The sequence below is a fragment of the Trachemys scripta genome, chromosome 9, assembly GCF_013100865.1.
Source record: "Trachemys scripta elegans isolate TJP31775 chromosome 9, CAS_Tse_1.0, whole genome shotgun sequence".
Taxonomy (NCBI): Eukaryota; Metazoa; Chordata; order Testudines; family Emydidae; genus Trachemys; species Trachemys scripta.
Genome location: NC_048306.1, coordinates 84841660 through 84867680, shown reverse-complemented (window position 1 = coordinate 84867680; position 26021 = coordinate 84841660).

The window sequence follows — 26021 nt, the reverse complement described above, 5'->3', positions numbered from 1 at the left end:
GGGGGGAGGAGCAAGGACATGGCGTGCAGGCTCCCCCTCTATCCCCTGCCTCCTGAACACCGCAAGCCAGCTGATTGCCGCGGGCAGGAGGCAAGGGAGGGAGAGGGAGGTGCACTGCGTCCTCGCGCATTCCTCGTACCTCCTGAATGCTGCAAGCCAGCTGATTGCTGTGGGCAGGAGGCAGGGGAGGGAGCGGGGAGGAGTGAGGCGGGTTAAGGGTGGGGGCTTGGGGGAAGGGGTGGCGTGGACAGGCCGAGGGTTGAGCCCCCCCACCCCTGGTGCTTGAAGAGTAGGGGAAGCTGCCGCTGCTGCTGCGCAATGTGTTCAGGGGACAGGAGGGAGGGGGGAGGAGCGAGGAGTCAGTGCGCAGGCTCCTCCCTCCCTCCTGCCTGCGGCAATCAAAACAATGTTAAGCGAGAGGACGTTAAGTGGGGAGTTACTGTACTAGACGAAACCAAAACTGTACTATAGTCATATTCCATAGAAGTCTACTGCAAGAGGAAGAAACCTCACTATACTGCACCAAATAGCCGGAAACCAAACAAGCAATGAGGTTTAATTGGCTCAGGGAGGTGATAACAGAATCTAGCCTGTAGAGTGCTGGTTTGAATCCAGACTGGGTTGGTAGTGATTGAAAGTGGGTAGTATTTGAGGACTGAGCATTAGTATATATCAAATGATGTGAACCTTTCAGAGTTCTAGATGGAGGATTTAATTGTACCCTTCATGATTATGGGTCTAAAAAAGGGGATATACAGTAACTCCCACTATTACCAACAGCTAAAAGAACATCTCCCCTAGCTCAAATAGTATTGCTATTGGCTGAGGAGTCTCAGTACAAATGCCAAAATAGAGCCATTTGCCCGTTGATACCAATTCAGTAGTTCTAACTTCTTATTGAGAGTCTGGTACAACTTAATTCTGTTGCAGCTCTTAGAGCTTTTGTGCAATTTTTACACTTCATGTGAACCTGTGTAGTTCCACTTTAAATTGGGGCCAATTAATGGCTTTGCATCAAAAGTCATATGAAGTTTTCAGATATGCATGGTTAGAACCTGGTGAGATCAACTTACTTATTCTGAAACTCAAGGCAAAATTCAAAGTGGTGTGAATCAGCATAGTCTGAAACTGAATCAATTATTTACCCAAATGTCTGCAAAAGCTCTGAGTTTAGTGCAATTGTAATGAGACTCTGTCACTGGGAATGGTACATATAGATAGAAAGCACTACACTGCTCTTTATCAATCTGTGATAATAGTCTTCAACCGGTATAGGTAGGCACTTCACATAACTCAAGAAAAGTCAATGGTAGATTTGTAAGATGATGCCATAGGTGGCTTTTCATTTGAAAAATAAACCACCTGCATGAATTTCCTCTTCTTCCAAGTTCTCTGATCTGAATACTAGCTGATCGTGTAGCCAGGAGCTAAATTTGCCCTTTCACCTTCAGTTCAACTTCCTTTGCATGCAATTTGTTTACTTGGGAGTGGGGGGAAAACAAAAAGCGTCTTTTTTTTTTTAACCTCTTCATAATATTATCACTGTACCAAATGTAGGAGTACCATTCTCTTTAGTAAACGTCCTCTGAAATAAACACGACTCCGCATGAATGCAACCTTTAACTACAGAGTTCAGTAATGGTAAGAGCTCTCAGCAGCAGCACCTTCTCTAATTACATTCTACCCAGCCAGTGATCAGTACATTTAATGCAGACTGCAAGGCGTAGAACAATAGAGAGGCAGGAGTCTAGAATGTTTCCTTCTAAATCATACACCATCCCAAGCTGATACTTCAATTCTTAACATTCTTTAGCCATCTTAAATTCATAAAGCTTTGAGGATTCTGGAATACAGAAACCAAGCTAAAGGTTTGCACAAAGGCTGACTGTAGAGATGAATGATTCACTCTACGGCAGATCCTGAAGCATAGATCAAATTTTAATAAGTTTTTGAGTCTTTTCTAAATATCATCCCCTAATGACACTATTGGAAAGACGCTGTTTCTCCCATCACTCTTTCTTGCAAATGTTCAAATGCTAAACACAAAAGATTTGATAAGCCACCAAATGAGTCTTCCTTGCTAGACAGATTAAAATGCAAGACAAGAGCATTTTGCTGGTTTGTTTTGTTGCGTGGATCTGCAGTAGCTGCTACTGCTTTCAACTATTAAATGAAGCATTTTTCTTAGTTTCAAGATAAGCTTAATTGACTATTGAACTAGACCAATTTTTTCAAAAGCACTTAAAGTAAATCCATTTGACAGCACATGTATATGAATGACCAGAGGGCACAACTCCTCACCTCTCCTCTCCTCTCCACCCCCCCCCCAACTACAAACCTAGTTTTTCCACATCCTCCCCCACATCCATTAACACCCCCCTTCTGGCCCATCAAAGATTTACCCTCATCCCCCCCTCACCTACCACGCCCCCAAATCAACCCTCCCTCATGTCTTCTACTTGGCTGCATTTCCCTTCACTTCCCTGCATACTGCTGCATATTGCCATGGGGAAAACAAAGCTGGATATTGGAGAAGCAGGGGAATGATTATGAAAGCTTGGAGCCTAGAGTGGAGTCAGTGAACTAGCTATGAAGAGAAGACCAGGCCCCCGGATGCATTGGCACTTGGTGGGTTCCACCAATCGATCTGCCTCTGTTCCTCATTGCACTGAAGCAGCAAGCCCTTGATGGGCTAATGCCTTGGCACAGACACACTTGGGACTTCCCTAGTGCTCCTGTCTAGTGCTTTGGAGAGCTGATGCAGCAGTCCTGGGACAGCCCTCAGTTTCTCTATGGGAGGTATTGGTGCATTACGGTCTTCACAGAATCATAGTATATCATGGTTGGAAGGGACCTCAGGAGGTCATCTAGTCCAACCCCCTGCTCAAAGCAGGACCAATCCCTAACTAAATCATCCCAGCCAGGGCTTTGTCAAGCCTGACCTTAAAAACCTCTAAGGAAGGAGATTCCACCACCTCCCTAGGTAACCCATTCCAGTGCTTCACCATCCTCCTAGTGAAAAAGTTTTTCCCTAATATCCAACCTAAACCTCCCCCACTCAACTTGAGACCATTACTCCTTGTTCTGTCATCAGGTACCACTGAGAACAGTCTAGATCCATCCTCTTTGGAACCCCCTTTCAGGTAGTTGAAAGCAGCTATCAAATCCCCCCTCATTCCTCTCTTCTGGAGACTAAACAATCCCAGTTCCCTCAGCCTCTCCTCATAAGTCATGTGCTCCAGCCCCCTAATCATTTTTGTTGCCCTCAGCTGGACTCTTTCCAATTTTTCCACATTCTTCTTGTCGTGTGGGGCCCAAAACTGGACACAGTACTCCAGATGAGGCCTCACCAGAGTCAAATAGAGGGGAATGATCACGTCCTTAGATCTGCTGGCAATGCCCCTACTTATACAGCCCAAAATGCCATTAGACTTCTTGGCAACAAGGGCACACTGTTGACTTCTATCCAGCTTCTCGTCCACTGTAACTCCTAGGTCCTTTTCTGCAGCACTGCTTCCTATCCATTCGGTCCCTAGTCTGTAACAGTGAATGGGATTCTTCTGTCCTAAGTGCAGGACTCTGCCCTTGTCCTTGTTGAACCTTGTCTTCTAATGAAGCTGCTGTCTTGGTGGGCTGGGGAGCAGAGGCAGACCCTTCAAGGGAATGCTTCAACCTCTGATGCCTCAGAGGAAGTTCAGTGACTCTGCGCTATCTTCCAACTGCTCATAAAGCTCCAATCTTGACAACCCACAAGAGAAAGTGTTCTCTGTGCCCCCTGCATATCCCTGGTAACCTTGCTCTCAGTCCCTGTAATACCCCGAACAAGCCCTCAAATCTTCTACTCACTCTGGTTGCCCATCTTATCCCTGTTCACCCCATCATGTTACTCCAAAGCCACATCCCTTCCTCAGAGCCAAACCCCATATCTCTCACCCTGCCTTCCTGTCCCACCGGGGGCATGTGCAGAGCTTAGCTAGTGAGTCAGGCAGAGCTGGCTGGAAGACTTGGACAAAAACAACATTTTGATGAAAAATGGAAATTTGCATTTAATCATTTTAGTTTGGTTGAAATTGTAACTCTACTCAGGGAGCCAGGCTGAGAGCAGCAGGTAATGGAAGTAGCTGAGGGATTTGAGGAATTCTGTCAGCTAGAATTGTGAAAATCAATTACCTTATTCTGAGTAAGGGGATTAACTCGGTTTCATTTTTTAAAAATTGTTAAAAAAAGTCACCCATGTCTGATATACTATGTGTGTTGGGGGGGGGGTGTTTATTGAGCTAGAGAACTCCCCCCATCAAAATATGAAGAAACAGGACAAATTTTCAGAAAGGGACATTTTAAAATATTTCCACTACAAAAACAAAAACAAAAACAAACAAACAAAAATTCAAGGGGAGATTGTCAAGGGCACAAATGGCAGTTAGGGACCTAACAGCTATTTGTGCCTTTCAAAAAAGTCTTCTTCCCCATCTACTTGTCCTATGAAAAGTTATACCAATATGGAGACCAATTCAGTCCTGAAAATGTGAAACACAAGGATATTGCTTGAAATGTAAACCTTAATAGTTAACTATGGGGCTGCTATCCATGCCTCAATAATACAGAAAGAAAGAAAGAAAATTACAAAAAATTGGTGCTTTCTAGTGAATCTTTTTGCTCGTGTTTTAAATAAAGATTTCACTTTGCTCAGTTTTTGATTTTAGCACTATGCCTAACAGTTATGTTTTTTTATAATATTAAGTTTAATAAAAATAGTAATCCGAGTATTATAGACATTACAATATCACCAAAGTAGCATTGCATTCGGTGGCAGTACATAACAGCAGCTTTTCTTACATAACACGTTTCTTCTTCCCCCAACCCCCAAAAATCAAAAGGTCTATAAATTAAAGACTAACAAATTAGAGAGTTACAAATTTAATATGAATCAAAAACCAAGGCAAACAAAGGAAGGAAGGACTCATTGTAATGCTCTTTTGAGGATCCCTTCTTAGTTAAAAAAGATATTATATTTTGCAAATGAGAATAGCAACAAAAACACTCTGGCTACCAATCTAAATAGCAGTTTCAGCCTGAAGTAAATATTAAGAGCTGCAGGGCTTATAATGAATACTAGCTGTGGTATTGCTACTGGGCAGACCAATATATGTAACTGGTGTACACATTTGGCAGAAAATCAAAGACCCAGGACTCCTATGACAAGATTATAGTTCTTGCCAACTTACTGACCAGGGGTACTCTTGCCACGTGATATAGCTTTCGTGGTGAAGGCAATAGTAAATAAGATAGATAAGTCAAGAGAACCCAGCATGCATGGGCAAACCACCAAACATTTGAGTCAGAGAACACAGTTTTTCAAAATAAAATATCTTTTTCACACAGTGCCCAGCTTCAGAGACTGAGGAGGCCTCAATCTTTTTCTTTTGCCCCACTAGAATGTAGAGACCCTTGATTAGTGCATCAGAGGGGTAGCCGTATTAGTCTGAATCTGTAAAAAGCAACAGAGTCCTGTGGCACCTTTAAGACTAACAGAAGTATTGGAGCATCAGACGTGGGCATTCACCCACGAAAGCTTATGCTCCAATACTTCTGTTAGTCTTAAAGGTGCCACAGGACCCTCTGTTGATTACAGCAGCATCTACGGAGATAGTCTTAAGTCACCTGGGAAGCTTCATTGTAGCTCCAAGATATTACCCTAGAAACATAAAGGCCATATTGGGTCAAACCAAAGGGCCATCTAGCCCAGTATCCTGTCTTCCGACAGTGGCCAATGCCAGATGCTTCAGAGGGAATGAACAGAACAGGCAAACATTCAGTGATCCATCCCCTGTCATCCACCCCCAGCTTCTGGCAATCAGAGGCTAGGAACACCCAGAGTCTGGATTGCATTCCTGGCCATCATGGCCAATAGCCATTGATGGACATATCCTTCCCCCCCGCCCCCTGTCCCAAATTCATCTAGTTCTTTTTTGATCCCCGCTATACTCTTGGCGTTCACAACATCTCCTGGTGACAAGTTCCACAGGTTGACCATACATTGTGTGAAGAAGTAGTTCTTCCGTTTGTTTTAAACCTGCTGCCTATTAATTTCATTGGGTGACCCCTGGTTCTTGTGTTATGTGAAGGAGTAAATAACACTTCCTTATTCACTTTCTTCACACCAGTCACAATTTTATAGACCACTATCATATCTTCTTTTAGTCATATATATTACAAGCTAAAAAGTCCCAGTCTTTTTAATTTCCCCTCATATGGAAGTTGTTCCATACCCCTAATCATTTGTGTTGCCCTTTTCTGAACCTTTTCCAATTCCAATATATCTTTTTTGGGATGGGGCAACCACATCTTCACACAGTATTCAAGGGGTGGGCAAACCATGATTTATATAGAGGCTGTATGATATTTTCTGTCTCATTAACTATCCCTTTCCTAATGATTCCCAACATTTTGTTAGCTTTTTCGACTGCCGCTGTACATTGAGCAGATATTTTCAGAGAATTGTCCACAATAACTCCAAGATCTTTCTTGAGTGGTAACAGCTAATTTAGACCCCATGATTTTGTATGTATGGTTGGGATTATGTTTTCCAATGTGCATTACTTTCTAATTATCAGCACTGAATTTCATCTACCATTTTGTTGCCTAGTCACCCAGTTTAGTGAGATCCCTTTGTAACTCTTTGCAATCTGCTTTGGACATAACTAACTGAATAGTTTTGTATCATCTGCAAATTTTGCCACCGCACTGTTTACCCCTTTTTTCAGATCATTTGTGAATATGTTGAATAGAACTGGTCCCAGTACAGACCACTGGGGGACACCACTATTTACTGCTCTCCATTCTGAAAACTGACCATTTATTCCTAACATTTGTTTCCTATCTTTTAACCAGCTACCAATCCATGAGAGGATCTTCCCTCTTATCCCATGACAGCTTACTTTGCTTAAGAGCCTTTGCTGAGGAACCTGGTAAAAGACTTTCTGAAAAATCAAAGTACACTATATCCACTGGATCCCCTTGTCCACATGCTTTTTGACCCCCTCAAAAAATGGAACTGCTTCCGTATGAGGAGAGATTAATAAGACTGGGACTCTTCAGCTTGGAAAAGAGACGACTCAGAGGGATATGATAGAGGCCTATAAAATCATGACTGGTGTGGAAAAAGTAAATAAGTGTTATTTACTCCTTCTCGTAACACAAGAACTAGGGGTCACCAAATGAAATTAATAGGCAGCAGGTTTAAACAAACAAAAGGAAGCATTTCTTCATACAACACACAGTCAACCTGTGGAACTCCTTGCCAGAGGATGTTGTGAAGGCCAAGACTATAATAGGATTAAAAAAAACTAGATACATTCATGGAGAATAGGTCCATGGACCATTAGCCAGGGATGTTGTCCCTAGCCTCTGTTTGCCAGAAACTGGGAATGAGCAACATGGAATGGATCACTTGACGATTACCTGTTCTGTTCATTCCCTCTGGGACACCTGGCATTGGCCACTGTCGGAAGACAGGATACTGGTCTAGATGGACCTTTGGTCTGACCCAGTATGGCCATTCTTATTTTTATAATTTTGTGCACAATATGTTGATAGGCAGTTAATAGTGTTTTAGAAAGGTAACAGTTATCAAGGCCTATTAAAGATCAAAATAGATAATATGAATAATTATACAAGAGCTAGATGGTTAGTTGCACTGAACTGCTCTATAAAAAAAAGGACGAATTGAATGTCTAAAAATAGGTTTTTTTTCCAATAGTACTAAAATTTATTCCAGTAGTGTAGAGTAGATAATGGATTCACTAGATTCTGCCCTAAAGGCTTTATCGGAAAAATCAGATAAATATAGTTAGAGACGTGAGTAAAAATATAAAAATGTCAGCAAGAGTTTTAAAATAAAAATCTAAAACTGAATTAACACTAGACAAACAAAAAGAAATAAAGCATACTACTTGCTTGATTAAATGACACCACTACGTTACTTATAATGAACTCCACAATACACGTAGTATTAGAGAAGATAACTTTTTTGAAATAAATCACTACCGAATGGGTCTTATAGTTAACATGGCCTGACACTATCAAATATGATACGTTAAGCAATGCGTTTCTATAGAAACACATTACGAACCTCTCTAGCTGCATTATTTTTTAATACCAGTCAGTTGGGCTCAGTTTACAAAACTTTGCATGTTAGATAGATGTAAAAATACTGTAGAATTGGCATGCTTTAATAAGCCTTTTGTTTGCTGGTTTGGGGGACGTTGTTAAATATTTATGCATGAATATGTTGATCACGCCATTTTAATGGCCCATTTGTAGTTGTGAGTAGACATACTTTACGCACAGGCAAGTATGAATAAAATAGAGGCTTTACTCATTATCGACAATGTGTGTATAAAATTAAATAGTATGATGTCCTTTCAATGCATGTGCATAGCTCTGGGAGTTAAATCTGAGCAGTGAGAGGAGAATGTACCCCTATGGCAATTTGATGGTAATAATCATTTATCTTAAAGTTGTTACAATGTTTGAAGTAAGGAAAGGGGGACATTTATAAGGATGAGATGCAATTATCCCAGAAGGTACAAATTTATTGGAATATCAATGTCTTTTCAGACTTCAAGGAAAAAGATTTAGAAAAAGTGATGTTTTGTTTGCACTGGTTAAACAGATAAGAAACAGTTGAGTTTAACATTGCTCCCACAAACACTTGCTACAGTCCACATGAACTTAGAATTTACCTCTGTCTTTAAACCTTTAAAGGTATGCTTTACACTGTTTTGACATAATTACCGTACCTGAATGACCATCAAACCTGTCGCCTTTTTACCAAGGATTGACAATAGAGGACATTCCAGAGGATGAGGAGAATTCCATAAGGTATCTTGCCAATTCTGCAGTTCCTCCTTTTGACTCCAGCCAGTTTATACCCCAAAGCATGAGGATTGATAGCCTTTTTACAATATTTTTTCTCCTAGCTATTGAGAAATAATCATTAGGTCTGGCTGTCAAAACTACACCTTGTGATCTTAAGTGTTTCCTGAGGAAGCATTTCTTGTCAAATGAGAGTTGAAGAAAACATCAGGTTTTTTTTTTTTTTTTTTTTTTTTTTTAAATGCAGACATTTCCTCATGTGTACACCAAAGGCAAAGAGGGTAGGGCTGTGGAAGAACAGTGATAGTAGAAAGAGATGAAGGAAGGAATGGGGTGGGGAAGAGAGATAAGTTACTAGAGTGAAGAGGAACAAGATAGACAAGAAGAACAGAGAAAATAAAATATAAAAATTTTGGATGAAACTTTTTTGAAAAAAGTTATATTATGAATGACGACTCGGGTCAACTGAACAATTTAGCAAAAAAAACCAAACAAAAAACAAACAAAACCCCACCACCACCACAATTCATTGGTAGGAGTAGTATACACATATAAAAGAAATGGGAGTTAGTGTCAAGAAAGTTGTAGTGACTCTCACCAATAGCAGCAATAGAAAACACAACTGAATACATTTCTCTTTTATTTTTAGCTACAGAAAAATGTTACTTCAGTTTCAGCTGGTGGTACATCTCTCCCCTTGACTGGTGGCAGGTGGCTTGGCTCTGGGTCTTGCTGCAATGGTGGTCTTGGGCATCCCCATCTCTCACTTGGGAGATGGCTCTCCTACAGTTATAGCATTTAAGGCCAGAAGGGACCACCAGGTCATCTAGTCTGACCTCCTGTATATAACAGGCCAGCAACACCAGCTAGCACCCACACACTAAACCCAACAACCTCTTTCTCTCTCTACAACTAGCCAATGGTCACCTCTTGCTGGGTAAATTGTGCAGATTGGCACAAAAGTATTTGGGAAGGCCCCAGATGAAAATGATGGAAGAGAAGAGAAAATTCCTTGAAGCTTAGGGGTGAGATTGGCTTCTATTGTAGGGGCTTTGGGAATCAACTTGGCAAACCTTTTAGGTGAACATTCCTCTCAAATAGTTTTACAACCAGTAAACTCAATAATACAGAAACAAAATGCCAACTCAACGGGGTAGCTCCTGAGTTTTCTCCAAAGTTCTCTGCACTGACTTTGGGTCAGCACAAAGCCTGCTATAAAAGCCTTATCCTGCTTAAAAACAACATGTTAATTAAAAAAGTTCTTACCAATAGTTTCCTATTCATGTAATTTCTAAATGAAACACGCTCAGTTGATTAACTAGGAATTATGCTATCATATCTATAATCTAGCATATTGATGGATATATCAATTGCCTGTTTAGGGCCAGACAAACCACACCTTTAATTCTATCATGGGCAGCTACTCAAATGTATGTTCTCATTGGCATCAGTGGCTTGATATTAAGAAGTGCTGAGCTACCCACAAATCCCATGAAATCAATGGGAGCTGCAGTTGCTTATCTTTGAAATGAAGGTGACTTTCATTTAGGTGCCAAAATATAAATCTATGGGTGATGTCCTGGACTCACTATAATCGATGGGAGTTTTGCCATTGATTTACATGGTGAAACCTGATTTCGTGTATCTAACAATTATGCATTTGCATTTGAAGATGTTTGTCTGTCTTCATTCACAACATGTTCATTTGCTGAGGTTTTTTGTTTTTGTATTTTTAAAGAAAAGATAACCTTCAAAATGACACCATGTCCTTTCCTCTTTTATTTTGACCCCTATATTAATCATATCACTCACTAGCCATTTTTCCCCCACAGGTACATTTAGAAGTATCAGACCAGCTCAATTTGATTCTCCTTCTGAACTGAATGTCTATAAATGGTTATTGCAGATAGCTATGCATCATTTCAGCAATTAATTGCTTATTAAATTCTTGGTTTGGTGTGGAATTATAGAAGATTTCTGCAAAGGCTGATGTTTGTGATATTGGCTGACTGCAAACTATTAGAAAAAGGAGAGTAATGATTTTGAATTAGAATCCACTGTGACAATTCTTGCATATCCTAATATGCTGCAAGTAATTGGTCTTAAAGCTGAAGACTGCCACGAGACTTGATTTAACCATAGCTTTATATTATATCAGCATACAGAGTATTCACACAAGTTCCACTAGTTACCTATCCAGAGCCAAGGAGACTTGTAATTACATTTGTCCTCCAGACAAGGAGGAGTGCCTTTGTTTGCTTGTTTATAATAAGTTAGTTGTTCTCTGGAATTGACCCTGCAAGGCAATAAATTCCACAATGGATAGATGAAATTTTAGGCTTAGGGCTGTAAACACCCATTGGTTAATGATGGAAGGCCCTTTAATTAAGAAGTACAGGTGTAAGTGATGGTATAATTTGGCCCCAAATGTATAACCTTGGGGAATTCATTTAACTGTCTTGATCTTGAGAAAACCTGCTACTGAGTCTCAGGGAAGCTTAGAGATCTAGAATTGAAGAGAGAGATCTGTATCTAGAATACAAGTCTGCTTTTCATTAGTATGTCTAAAAGATTCATTAATCTGTTTTCGGCCATTTATTTCTTTGAAACAAATCACTGCAGATGCTGAGCATTCAATGATCACAGAATCAGAGAAGGTACTAATGGAAAAAACCAACAACAAGGATATGTTCTTTACTAAATATTTTCTAGTGGTTTGCCCTGCCCATTTTTAAAAGGAACAAGAAATGGACATTAGTTATACCACAGTTTTGTACATTTCACTTTCAGGGTTCTTTTCCCCAAATTCAGCAAAATGTTAACTTTCCTGTATACATCCTATAGCATTTAGTTATAAACATGTATACTAAATAATTCCTTTATATCCATATGGTTTACACCTTTCAATTATTTGCAGACAGCTAGAATGTCCACTTAGCCACAGTACATAATACTTCTCTCATTTAATCTATCCCTATAATTCAATCCCTGCTCTTAGACAACTGATTATTTATTGTTGACCTCTTCTGAACAATTACTGTGTGATGTGGCATATTTACTAACAGATGGAACAGATTGTGCATCATCCCTTTGCATGGATAAGACCCTGGACAGATTACACCTGCCTTATCCAAAGGGTCTTCAGTGCTCTTCTTGGGACAATAGGACTTTTAACCTTCCCATATTCAGGCCTGTGGCTGACTTCTACGGTCTAAGGAAGATGTTAAATTAAAAAAAATCAGACTTCCCATCCATCCCTGAAGTAACCCACTAAGGGGGAGATTTTCAGAGGCACAAATGGGAATTACATTCTCAAACTTCCATTAATTTTCTGCCCTTTATACCTTTGAATCTGTGCCCCTAGTTGAATAATCTTAATTCCCTGTGTTCATACTCTTTTAGGTAGTTTTTGTTTCATGTTACAGTGCCGCATTCTAGCAGGGAAAAAAAAAAAGCAAATGATCATGGCAAATGATTTATTTAGATCTGTTTCCTCAAATGTATTTACTATTTGAATTTTTACAAATAATTTCATCTTTTTTGCTCTACTGGTTGTAGATGATTGATAGTTGAGCTGTGTCATTTAGTTGTGATTGCTGAGATAAGTATATCAAATGCCTTTCTTAAATCTAAATGTGTGCCAATCATCCACAAATTTACTTGTGGTAAATATGCTGTAAAATAGATTACATCTGTTATTCCCTTTATCCAGTAATTTTATATAATGAAACCAATAATAATGAAGTTTGTCTGTCCAGGGTCTCTCCTCTCCCTCCGAGTTTCTCTTATCCTGAAAGTTAGGCTTACAGGAAAGTAAGCATCAGAATCACTATGCTTTCCTGTTTTTTGAAATCTGGTATTACATCTGTTTTCCTCAAATCTTTTGGTGCCTTCCCAGTTGTTCATTTTTCAATATTGTCAATAGTAATAGCTCTTATGACCCCATGTTGTATACCATCTGGACTGGCTGATTTGCAGAATATCAATTACTTAATTTGTACATGTATGTCTGCTTTGTATCAGTGATTAGATTAGCAGAATCTTGCTTCCTTACTAATGGGTCAGACTTTCTTCCCATAGATTTCTTGATAAAGGCAGATTTTAAAAAACAAGCTTAGCATGTCAGTCATTTTTGAATAATTTATTCACTTTCATCATTTATTAATGGACCTACTTTCTTCCTAATACATCTTTAGTCCTGTTATATTTGTATTAAAAAGACTTCCTCATCTCCTATCATAAATAATATTAAAACTAACATTTATTATTTGTTATGTTCCTACATGTGTTCCAAACATTGTTTTGAAGATCTAAGATGTTTAGAGGTCTGGGAGACATATTGCAATATTTTACCCAAAGTGGCTGATTCAGATAACCATAATCTCAAAGTAATTAATGAACTCCAGGGACCGGTAATGAGTATTGTTGTCAATGAAAGTGTTCTGTTACAGGTAATTTCCTCCCCTTTTTCTCCTTTCTGAAGAAATCCCAAAACCAGCTGTTAAAAGAACAGCAATCATTCTTGCAGCTCTGCAACTTGGATTTGTTTCTGTCTGGTAAGTGCATCTGTATGTTGAATAAATTATTTCCTGGAATTATGATGGCACATTAGTAAGTGACCAGGAAATAACTAAATACCATTTTCAGAGACAACTCCCTCTAAAGATGCATCACAGTGGATATAGATATATACACAATTTAAAATATCAAAAATATTTTCTTTGCCTCTAGTGAAAACGGGAAGCTGTCCAGAACTGACTTTTTCCCTGTAACTAACACTGAAGAATAAGAACCTACACTGGATATGGAAATACTAGTAAAGATATGTTTACACTTACTAATTTCTGACGCTTTTCCTATACAGAGAATGTGAACAATTAAAGTAACTTTCTGGTTTCATGGATGCTTCGGGGTAGCCTTATGATGTCACCTATGTCATCTTGTTTCCAAGTTAAGCATTTTGGACATTTAGGTTGAACAAAAGGCCAATTCTGGACTTTAGTTGTCCACTTTACATAGCATATTTAATTGAACTTTTTTTCTGAATTTGGAAAAATCACTGTACACACTGTAGGCTAGACAACCAAGATGTCAACTGATTCAAATTAACTTCATCATTGTTGCTTTAACTAGTGAACTTTGTCTCAGGGATCTATTTTGGAAAGCATGAATGATGTAACATATCCAATGCTAACTTAGGGTGCTGTTAACTAATGAATACAGCCTCATAAACCCAGCTGTCATTGGAAGGTGGACCACCGATTGTGCAGAAGACGGAGTTGACAGAACATGTACAAATAGGAAATCTGCAGTCTCATTTTAAAGCCATAACTCTAAATCTATGTTGTGGTCTAATGCTTGTTGAAGTTTATAGAACTAGAGATAGACAGAGAAGCCTTCCAATCTTCAGTGTGTACAGCGATTTTCCAAATTTTAATACATAATAAATACTGCATTACTTCCATAGCAGTTTCTGCCTCCCTAACATGGATATAATCCCATTTATATTCTTGTACCCAAAACAATTTGATTTGTTTGGGGAAGGGGGAGGGGGGAGAGAAGAGAGAACAGACTTAATTGACATAGATGGCAAAATCCCTTAGAAAGAGGAATAAGACCAGTGCCAGATTAAACATTTGTGGGGCCTTATGAACTACAGCAAGGTCCCCACCTCCACCTTCCTTGCCCCCAGGATGTGGAAAAATGAGCCCACCCTCACTCATCCTGCAGCTGCTCCTGTCACACAGGGCTGACCCAGCTCCCTGCTCTGACCTGTTGGTTCATGCCACAGGCAGGGCCCTCACCCCAAGACACCCATCCACCCTCCCTCCTCTTGGTCCTGGGTTGTTTTTGTATGTGTTGCAGGTCCACACCTTCCCCTGCCTTTTCCCTGATAAGGGACCTCTGAGATGTGGACCCTGTGCAAATGCATTGAGGGTTAATCTGGGTTTGAGTAGGATGGCTCCCCATTTTCCACTATTAACACTTATCAGATTTAGATCAAATCTTCAGCTGGTGTACATTGGCATAGTTCCATTAATGTAAATTGGTGTCAATTACACCAGCTGAGGATTTGGCTATTTATTATTATATAAAGTCCCATAATAATGCATAGATTACTGAGCTTTTCATCCTGAAGGATCCCAAGTACACATCCATGGGATTCAGAGGGTTTGAACTCTGCCCAACTAGTCCATGCCAGTGGCTACGCTACTGTTTTTAGTGTGCTAGCTCAAAGAGAACTAGCATGAGTGTGTCTGCTCCGAGTGTAGATGTACCCTTACTATAGTAGGTCTAATTTAGATAGTAAACTTTTCAGTACACTTCTGTCATCACGGAAAAGAGAGCTAAGCAGGGAGAATGGGCTATCAGGCATTATATAACCAGACATAACTATGACTTATTGTCTAACCTCTGCTTCACTGAGCAAGAAAATTGAGAAATAGGGGGCAAGGGTTGAAAAGTCACCAGCATCACATATCAGCTGACAATCTCCTAGATCTTTTTCGTTCAGGTCCAAAATAGCATGGCAGTGACAGAGCACTTGGGTGACCACCTGACCATAAACAAGCAAAATGCATCCATATGCATCCTGTGGGACCTCTCAGATGTTTGATACCGAGGATTATTAAATAGTCTTGTCCCATTCCAAGAAGCTATAAGTAGGTAAATGGGAATGCCCTGAAATAGGTCTAGTTCTTCCCCGCACACTAAACCCAGCGGGTTGTTATGGGCAAATGCTCCTGTCTTGAGGACAGGCAGGCTCCATCTTATTCAACAGTTAGGAGAATTAGTGAGACAACTTAGGTGTGGTCTGCATGCTACTGGGCCTAACATACAAACAGCATCACCTCCCAATTGTCTCAGTACTTAGCCAAAAGCTACACCTTAATAAAAAGTAGCTATGTAAAGCTGAACCCAGTCAAGATTGAGATGAAGCTGATAGGAAAATGGACTAAAGGGGTATGGTCTATACAGATGCTGAGAGACAATCTTGCAGCCCAGATTGTCAGAGTCAAGTTAACAGGTCTTGGGCAAGCATGCTAAACATAGCTGTGTAGACTTTGCTTCAACTTGGGCAGGAGCTTGGGCTCTGAAGCCTACTTTTCCCTAGGCTTCAGAGCATGAGTGCCAGACTGAGCTGTACATCCATATTCCCATTTTTAGCATGCTAGCATGAGACCTGCTAACACTAATCTATTGACACAGGATGCAACTTGCTCCCAGCAGTTGTGCTGGCATACCCTCAGAGCTCAGGATGTAGTCTCTGACATCCTCACTATCGATGGGATCTACACTCAGATTATGATGTGGGTTCACAGCCAACACTTGGGCTTGTGCAAGAGCCTGGGCTCTGAGACTTTGTGAGGGAGTAGGTCTCAGATTTTTGGGCTGAAGCCAGGGTCAACACTACAATTTTATAACCCCGCAACTGAAGTCCCATGAGCCCAATTCAACTGACTCAGGCCAGCTGCAGGTGTTTTGCTGCAGTGTAGACATACACTTACGAATCCTCAGAACTATCATTTATCCAGATACCTAAAGTGGCATAAAATTCCCCATTCCATATGTGAATGGTCAGAGGATACCTCTTTCTATTAGACACAGATCTGTTTGTAGTGATTCATGCATCTGTAACCTCTACACTTGGTTGTGCAACTCATATCTAGGTATGAAGTTATATACCTGGGAAATCTCCACTGATACAAAATGGTATTCGGCAAAGTTACTTAGCAGCTTGGATAACTGAACACATCACTACAGTGCAATACTCTCTGCACCAACTTGACTCTCCATTGAATAAGGTCTTGTTCAAGATCTCAGTCCTGGTATCCAAAGCTCTGCAGAATAGAATGACCCCAACTGAGATTTGGCAGTAACACTTTTGATAAGTGAAAAAGATCAGCTCTTTAATCATCATTAACGGCCAGGGCTGTTTTTCATCTAATTGAAACGACTGGTAGAATTCTGTGATTAAGTTCCTGTTAGTCAAATCATGAGTCTCGTATATAAGCTCCATGAGAAGGGTAATATATAATATTAGACCCAATATACAGTAAACACCATTAAATGACAATATTCACCAAATTGTTGATACTCAGTTACCACAAGTATATCACTTGGTGATATCCTCATATACCATTGTGAGATAACTGTTGGCGAGGGCTGAGTAACAATGGAAGCCATTACTATTACCAATGTAGGGGTCATCTCATTCTGAACATAACCTGTACATAAACAAATATAAAAATAAAGGTAACATCTGCAGCACAGAAGAAATGACAGATACAACCTGCATAGATTCTTTCCACACGCCCCATTCCCTTTCATTTATTATATAATTTATCATTCTATACGTCTCCATAAAAGCTACGTATGCATTGCGGGGTAGAATCAGACCTGACATAGCAAAACAGCAGCTAAATGTAAGAGCACAGTTTTCTAAAAACATGTTATTTAGATTTGGAATGGAAGGTAATAGACTGTAACGTGCAGTGTGACAGGAAAAGCTATAGACTACCACACACAACTGCCTAGATTTACAAACACACACCATATAAAATGTACATAGCTGGCTAGAATGATGGTACATAGCCTGCTCCCCCACCCCCAAATATCCTTCGTAAAAGTGTCAGGATTCATTTTCTCTTCATCATATTTAAATATGAAACTTCCAAAAGCAGTTCTATGCTTTATCTGAGGCAAGTATGCAGAAACTACAATGTAGCTCTTATTAGAGCAAAACAGAATTGCCATTCTCTAGGCAGCAACAACTTTCAAGGTTTCACCATTTGTTTTTTGTTCCACGCTGGCATAAAAAGGAAACCTTTCAAACATTTTTTGCAAATACAATTGTGTCAAAATGTCTGTTTTAGAGATACTCTCATACTGTATAATCTCATGATTATGGCACTGTCCTAGCATATGGAAGACGAAGATCTAGGCTCAAGTCCCTACTTTCTCAGTTTCAGAGCAGTTTTCATACCAGATCACTATGATTCAGGCACAACCTGTATCTTCCACATCCTAGGTCAGTGCCCTAACCACCAGTCTATGGATACACATTAGCTTTGATAAAATGAAATTTCATCAAAAAAACAGGTCCAGCCAGCACTAATAGTTAGGTTGTTGAAAGACTTTGGAAGCTAACTAGTGATTGCAATGTCTTTCTCACCCATAATAGCATAGTACTTTGCATTTTCATAGCATTTCCATCTGACTATCGCAAAGTACATATATTAATGAATTAAGCCTCACAACTCCCCGCTAAAAAGGTAAGTATTATCCCCATTTTACAGCTATTGAAACGGAGGCTCAGAGACGATAAGGGGCAGATTTTGGAAGGTATTGAGGCATTGGTGTGCTCAGCATTACAATGCTTTCATGATTTATGACCCTAAGTCTCACATTCAAGAGGGGTTTAGGCACTTAGCCAAAAATCTTGTCATTTAATGGTATTTAGGTTCTGGAGTGTCAAAAAAACTCTTTTGAAAATGAAATTTAGGCTCCTTAATCAATTAGGTGTTGCAATGCTGAGTGCAGTTACACCTTAGTAACTTTGGAAATCTGGGCCTAAATGTCTTCCTCAAAGTCACACACCAAGTAGCAAAGCTAAGAATACAATTCCAATCTTCCAACTTCAGTATTATGCTCTAGCCACTAGACTACAAACTCTCTTTTCCACAGTTAGTCCTGTCTTTTTGCTTATTCTATCCTTTTTCTCTTTTAAAAATGTTACCATTATGGAAATTTCACTATCTTCATGAAGAAAGCCTATATTTAAGCATTGTTAAATGTTTGACAAATCCAGAAAACCAAGGAAATTCAGATTTAAAGGTTGCAAATCCAGGCTGACACCCCAACCTTACTGATACTGCTGTAAACCTCATTGCTTTTGTGCATTGAAGTCAAACCCTTTACTTTACTAAATGCAGGTTTTTTGTAGTTAAATTATAGTAACAAGTGCTCCAATTTCAGTAAAACCCACTACCCACAAGATTTGGATTACTAAAATATAACCTAAATCCTTCCTGCTGGTGGTGTGTGCATTTGAAGATAAGTGGCAGGGTGAGTAGGCTAATAATGTACTGGAATCTCCTATGGATAGTTCAGTATCTCTAATTTTATTGCAACTTTTTTCCTAGTTAAATTTAGATCAATGGAAGGAAATGCATTTATATCTATTCTGCTGTTTAATTTTTTAAGGTATGATGAGAACTCTACATATGTAGAGGTTGGAAACACTGGACCCAATTCATGCTTGTGGCAATTCCATTGATTCAAATGGGTTAACACTAGGGATGAATTTTGCCCCTCATGTTTAAAACATAATGTCAAAGGAATTAGAACTGGAAATGACCTAAATAGGTCATTAGCGCCTCTCACTGTGAGCACAGGATTATTCCCTATAGCACATTTATGCTTTGTTCAGTATACTTTTAATGAGATTTCTACCACACAAGAAAAAACAAGCAAGCAAATAAATACCTTGCTCTAATTGTTAGAATTAGCACTTTAATTTGATAAAGGTTAAGAATCAGAAAACTGAGCACCACTGTTATCAGATGGAGGCGCCCTACACCTTTAGCAACTAATATAAAATACACCAATTCCAGTTTATGAAAGTTTTTTTTTTAAAAGGGCGCTAGCAAATGTCTGTTGCAGGGACAGACTGGGCAGACTGTGCCTCCAGTCCTTTCTCCTCACAATCAGACATAGTTGGTAAGGAGTGCCCACCTTGGAAATTGGGAAGCAAGGATCCACAAGAGGTCTAGTGCATACTCTTTCACTCCCAGGAGGCAGGGGGAGAAGAAGCCAAGGACTTGCTATTCTCCACTCTACTTCATGTGGAGCAGTAATAGTTGGTTTGTGTGCAAAGACCGAAGAGTCTAAGCGGCAACCAGAAAGGCAGGAAGAGGAATGCCAGTTTCTAATGGGTGATGCACATGATTTGTGTATACTATTTATGGTTGCATAACATTATGATATGCACATATAGTATCATATGGTAATATTTATGGCCATCTTTAAAATAACTAGAAGTAGGAGAACAGTCTTGTACGCCAGGAATTAGGAGATCTGGGGTGATCTGTTTTCACACACTCCCTATATGACCATCGTCAAGTTACTTAGAGCCAGATTTTTGAAAAGTATTTAGTAGGGATTTTCAGAAGCATCTAGGCACTTAAGTGAAAAAATTTTCCCCCTAAAAACTCCTACTCAGTGCCTAAATACCTGTAAAAGTCTGGCCTCTAGTCATCGTGTGCTACAATTCCCTGTCTCTTATCTGTTTTCATTGTAAGCTTCTTGGATCAAGAACTATTTTTAACTAGGTATGTTACCGTGCATAGCAAAGTCAGGCCCTCATTTCATCTGGCATCACTATGGACTACTATAAGAGTAAATCTCTGTTGGTATAGTATGTGTCAACAAAAAAGTATTTTTACCAGTGTTTGACAAAGAGTATCAGGGACATTTCTCATGGTTACTAATATTCTATTTGTATTCCAGTAGCAGCTAGAGAACCAAACTGGACTGAGATCCCATTGTGCTAGGTGTTGCACAGATATATAGTAATGGACATTACCTGCCTCAAAGAGCTCACAATTCTGAATATAACTTTCTGTGCCTTAAAACTGGTCCTTGACACAGTTCTTAAGATATTTTAAATAAAACTTCGAGTTTTCTAGAAAAAGTGATTTGGGGGATAAAATATGGCTAAAAGAGGTGTTAGAATACAAATGGCAGTTTCATAAGTTATACTTAAATTGACCTTCACTATTCAACTGTTCATATTTTCATTCATTCAATATATATGTAGACAAATTTGTGATCATTTACCCAGAGCCAATACATTTACTACGTAGGGTTTGCCCCCATTTATCACACATTAGAAATAGCATTCTACACAGAAAAGCCTACATTGAGGAATACTAGTATTGTTAAAATGACATGCAAACTGTACAGTAACTCCTTGCTTAATGTTGTAGTTATGTTCCTGAAAAATGCGACTTTAAACAAAATGATTTTAAGCAAAACCAATTTCCCCATAAGAATTAATGTAAATGGGGGGGGGGGGGGGGGGGGAAAGGGGTCCCGGGGAAATTTTTTTCACCAGACAAAAACATTACACACACACACACACACACACACACACACACACAGTTTTAAACAAAATTTAATACGGGTTTCAGAGTAGCAGCCGTGTTAGTCTGTATCCACAAAAAGAACAGGAGTACTTGTGGCACCTTAGAGACCAACAAATTTATTTGAGCATATGCTTTCATGGGCTACAGCCCACTTCATCAGACGCATAGAATGGAACATATAGTAAGTATATATACATACAGAGAACATGAAAAAGTGGAAGTAGCCATACCAACTGTAAGAGGCTAATTAATTAAGATGGGCTATTAGCAGGAGAACAAAAAAGGACTTTGGTAGTGATAATCAAGATGGCCCATTTTAGACAGTCAACAAGAAGGTGAGGATACTGAACAGGAGAAATAGATTCAATGTGGAATGATCCAGCCACTCCCAGTCTCTATTCAAACCCAAGCTAATGGTATCTAGTTTGCATATTAATTCAAGCTCAGCAGTTTCTTCTTGGAGTCTGTTTTTGAAGGTTTTCTGTTCCAAAATTGCCACCTTTAAGTCTGTTACTGAGTGACCAAAGAGGTTGAAGTGTTCTCCTACTGGTTTTTGAACTTTATGATTCCTGATGTCAGATTTGTGTTCATTTATTCTTTTGCGTAGAGACTGTCCGGTTTGGCCAATGTACATGGCAGGCACATGATGGCATATATCACATTGGTAGATGTGCAAGTGAACAAGCCCCTGATGGCGTGACTAATGTTATAGGGCAGGAGTCCCTGAGAGGCCGTCAGGGGGCGAGAAGCAGGAGGGGTCGGATGGGGGCGGGCTGGGCCACGCGTGGCTGTTTGGGGATGGCCCAGCCTCCACTAACTGGCCCTCCATACAACTTTGGAAACCCAATGCAGCACTCAGGCCAAAACGTTTGCCCGCCCCTGGTCTAGAGTCAGGACTTCAAGATTTTTGTCAGTATTCATCCATACACTAGCTCCATTTATGGATTGATGCACTGTTGAGCATTAACATATGCACACAACCCATCACCGTGTCAGTCAGTTTTGTGAGTTTCAAAGCCGTAATAAGCTACATATGTAGTAGCTGTCCGCTCAGAGTTCTAATTTGTTTCCTACTGGGGAGGATCACCTGAATTTTCTTGATTAGGTCTGATAGGATCATGTAGAAAATTCCAGAGTGGCCTGATTTATTCCATCTTCCATGCATCTTATTTTAAAAACTCCCACTTGACTATTCTTCTTGCTACCAAACAAGCAAATAATGTAAAGTGATATACATGTATAATGTTTGTGTATCCTATCAATATCCTTTAAATTACTTTTAAAATGTAAGACTGCTGAGAGACAGCAAGACAAAGTCAGAACTGAAGACACAATAAAAGAGAAACATCAACACAAACCATAGACCAGTAGATCTTAAATTTTTGAGTTCAACAAGAGAGTTATGATATCCCATAGGTGGAATTTTATTGTTTGATGAAAAGTTGAATCAGTAGGCATTGAATTTGAGACTGTGGGAACCATTTGCTTTACTGGGTTTACTGAAGCAGATAAAATGCTGGTTGCTTGTATGAGATTTTTTTTTTTTTTTTTTAAATAGTATCCCTTAAGAGAGTCACTATTTAACCATCATACATCCTCTCTTCTAATAGCCTACCTGCCACTGTTGCTCTAGGAGAAAGCATAGAGATCTCTTTATCTTCATATCCCCCCTCCCATGTAAGTGGTAACTATAATGAATCTACGTTTCCTCAGTGCAAGTGTAACGGTGCGGGGACTCACCCCTGCGGTGCCTCCTGTCCGTCATTCTGGGAATTAGCTCTTCGACCCATGAGCGTCCCCTGCAGGCCGGTGTCCTGCTTCCCGCTGGGTCCCATGTCCCTCTTGGACCCCAGTGCCCCTTTCAGACCAGGGTGCTGCCCCCTGCAGTACCCCACAATCTCACTGGGTCTCCCCTCCCCAGGGAACCACCACCCCCTATCCCCACCTTGCCTCAGTCGTAGGCTACTGCCAGTCACCAACTAGTCCCCGCTCCCTAGGGCAGACTGCAGTATAAGCCACCCATCACAGGCAAGGAGGGGTTTGGATCTGCTGCAGCCTAGCATTGCGCTGTCCCGTACAACCCCAGTACCTATTTGGCCTTATACTAGACCGCAGCCTGGGGGTTTCCAGGCCAGAGCTCCCCAGCTCCTTAGGCCTTCCCCCAGCCCTGCTCCAGCTCAGTTACCTTATCTAGCTCCCCAGCAGCCAGGCCCAACTCCCTCCAGAGTTAGAGGAGACTGTATCAGCTCATGGCTCCACTGGCCTTTATAGGGCCAGCTGGACCCTGATTGGGGTGTGGCCCCCAGCTGAAGCTGCTTCCCCCGCAATCAGCCCAGCTTTTCCCCTGCCACAGCTCTCTCCCAAGGCTATTTTTAACCCTTTCAGGACAGGAGCAGGTGACCACCCCTCTACAGCAGGGTTTGCGAATACTAATACCAGCACTGCATGGTTCAGAGTGGGGTGGGGCAGTGCTAGGTAGGGGTTAGTGCATGTTCAGCTTTCCATACAGGTGTAGCAAGTGTTTAACTCAGTGCTTTCCCCCAGCAGTACTGGATTCATTCTGCCTTAGAAGGCAGAATACATCTCTTCAGCACCACTCAGTTGCTTTGTTGCATATACACACAAACCACTTTATCCATGAGCTATATTTTGGCCTTAGATTTATATGGGAAGAAAATGCAGCAAGAAGACCTATGTTATAATAGCCCTTATTTTGAGGATCACTGTGTAGTTTAAGAATGCAAAAGGTTTGGAATGCTTCCCCAATTGACGACTACAGACAGTTTAACATCCTTTATAGCAGAAATTCTGTTTACAAGCCTTGTTGGAAATATGAGATTAATGAAAATATGACCTTAAAATTAAACGAACTGTAGGACAACTGTAAAGTGAGGATGACAAGTTCAATTTGCAACAGATACATAAGCCAAGTGATATGATTTTTTCTTCAAGCATCTCTACTAAAAGCAAAAATATTTCTGAAATTATATGGCCTTTAGATTCTGTTTGGAAAGATCTCTTTCACTTGGGAAACTGCCTCCATTAAATCAATTTTAAGCCTCCAGGCAACTTCCAGCATCAAATACACAGTTGTTATATAATTATCTTAGAAATAGCTGTAAGCGAATGACTAGAGAAAATTAGCCTTCATGTCTAAAAAGAGGCAACGTAGTTGTAAATAATAAAACTGTTAAAGAACTCAACTGTATCACATATCATGCATACAGGTATAGACGCTTCCAAAATGCATCATGACATGTGTTTTGTTCTGCAAACTAAATTAATCATGAGGAAAATGTAAACCTAACTATAGGGTCATGGATCAGCAAGGAGATTAAAAGTGTTTTCATTGTAATTGCTTTTCAGATAAGGCAGCCATTGAAATTCTTCAAATCACCTTACTAATAACTACCATAATAGACAAACTACAACTGCTTATAAGTGATCACCAGTAGAAATTGCTATTAAGTCTGCAAACTACTACAACAATAAAGTGACTTTTTATTGCTATTGCTAGTCAAAATGGACATCCATGGCACATGTGGAATTGTCATTAAAATAAGCATAGAGCAACTGCAGAAATAGACCATACACAAGGGGGGGTAGATAGTGACAGGAAGCAGCTCTGTTAGGGGCATTCTGCTAACAATGACATGTGCAGCCCTTCAGCTCTTCATATAAAATAGGCAGGGCCGGCTCCAGCATTTCTGCCGCCCCAAGAAAGAAAAAAAAAAAAAAAAAAGCCGCGATCGCAATTGGGGAGAAAGCCGTGATCGGCAGCAGCCGTTCGGCGGCAGGTCCTTCGCTCCTAGAGGCAGTGAGGGACTGCCGCCCCCAAATTGCCGCACATGCCGCCCCTCTCCCTTGGCCGCCCCAAGCACCTGGTTGTTAAGCTGGTGCCTGGAGCTAGCCCTGAAAATAGGATGACATTTTATAAACATTTGGATTAGCCCTTTGAACCTTGTGCTTTGTGGCATGATACTTAGTGGAGACTGATAACCTGGTTATGATCCGAGACATTGATCATTGTGATTGCTTATAACTGGCAGACATCTGGACTAATTCCTAAATTACAGAAGGTCACAAAAATGCTTGTCTCTACAAAAGTATGTCTGTCTGTTACGCACACAAAATTTTCTGCCTTATCTGCATGTCAGACATCTCAAACACCAGGTCCATTTTGTCATAATATTCATTCTCCCCATTCTGTCTAACTGGGAAAGGTTTGGTACCCAAAGTTTATTCCCCATGAGAGGACTATTTTAAGCCATTTAGGACACACTGCTAGAAATACTGTACTATTGATTGCTGTGCACCATTTGATATCCAATAAATCAAGCCCACAAGGAAAAACAGGAAACTAAACTAAAGATTAAACATGCTGAAGAGGGAAAAGGAGGGGGAAATGATGGCAGAACATTAAAGACACCTGTACTTCTCTAAAACTCTCAGCCTTTCAAACAGAATCATAAAGAGATTTTATCAGATTTCAGTCTAAGCATTAAGGCTAGGCCAATGCATCATAGCGAATGCTGAAAGTGCCAAACTGCTCCACATTTGATTCTCCTACCATAAATTAAGTAATATTAGACTGGTATATGCAAACATCCAATGTTTTGAGAGCTAGCATACTATGTTAGCCTGCGGTGGTCTATTCCTGATCTTTGTATTTATTTGTCATTGTCAGAGGAGAAAGGGACATAAAATGCACCCATCACAACAACTTGTGTCAAAAACATAAAAGTGGCAAAATTTTGCACTCCTGATTTAGGCAAAACTTTTGTGCAGGACAGTCCCTGACTGGAGTCAATGAGGCTTTTGCTTGAGTAAGGATTCCAGGCCAAGGACTATAATAGTCAGATTATTGACCAAATCTTACTTGACTTACTCATATGAGTAGACTTTTCTCTGACGCCAGTGGGATGAACACTGATTAAAGGTTGGGGAATTTAGCCCTTGAGTAAGGTCTGAATAAAAACAGGAAAGGGCCTCACC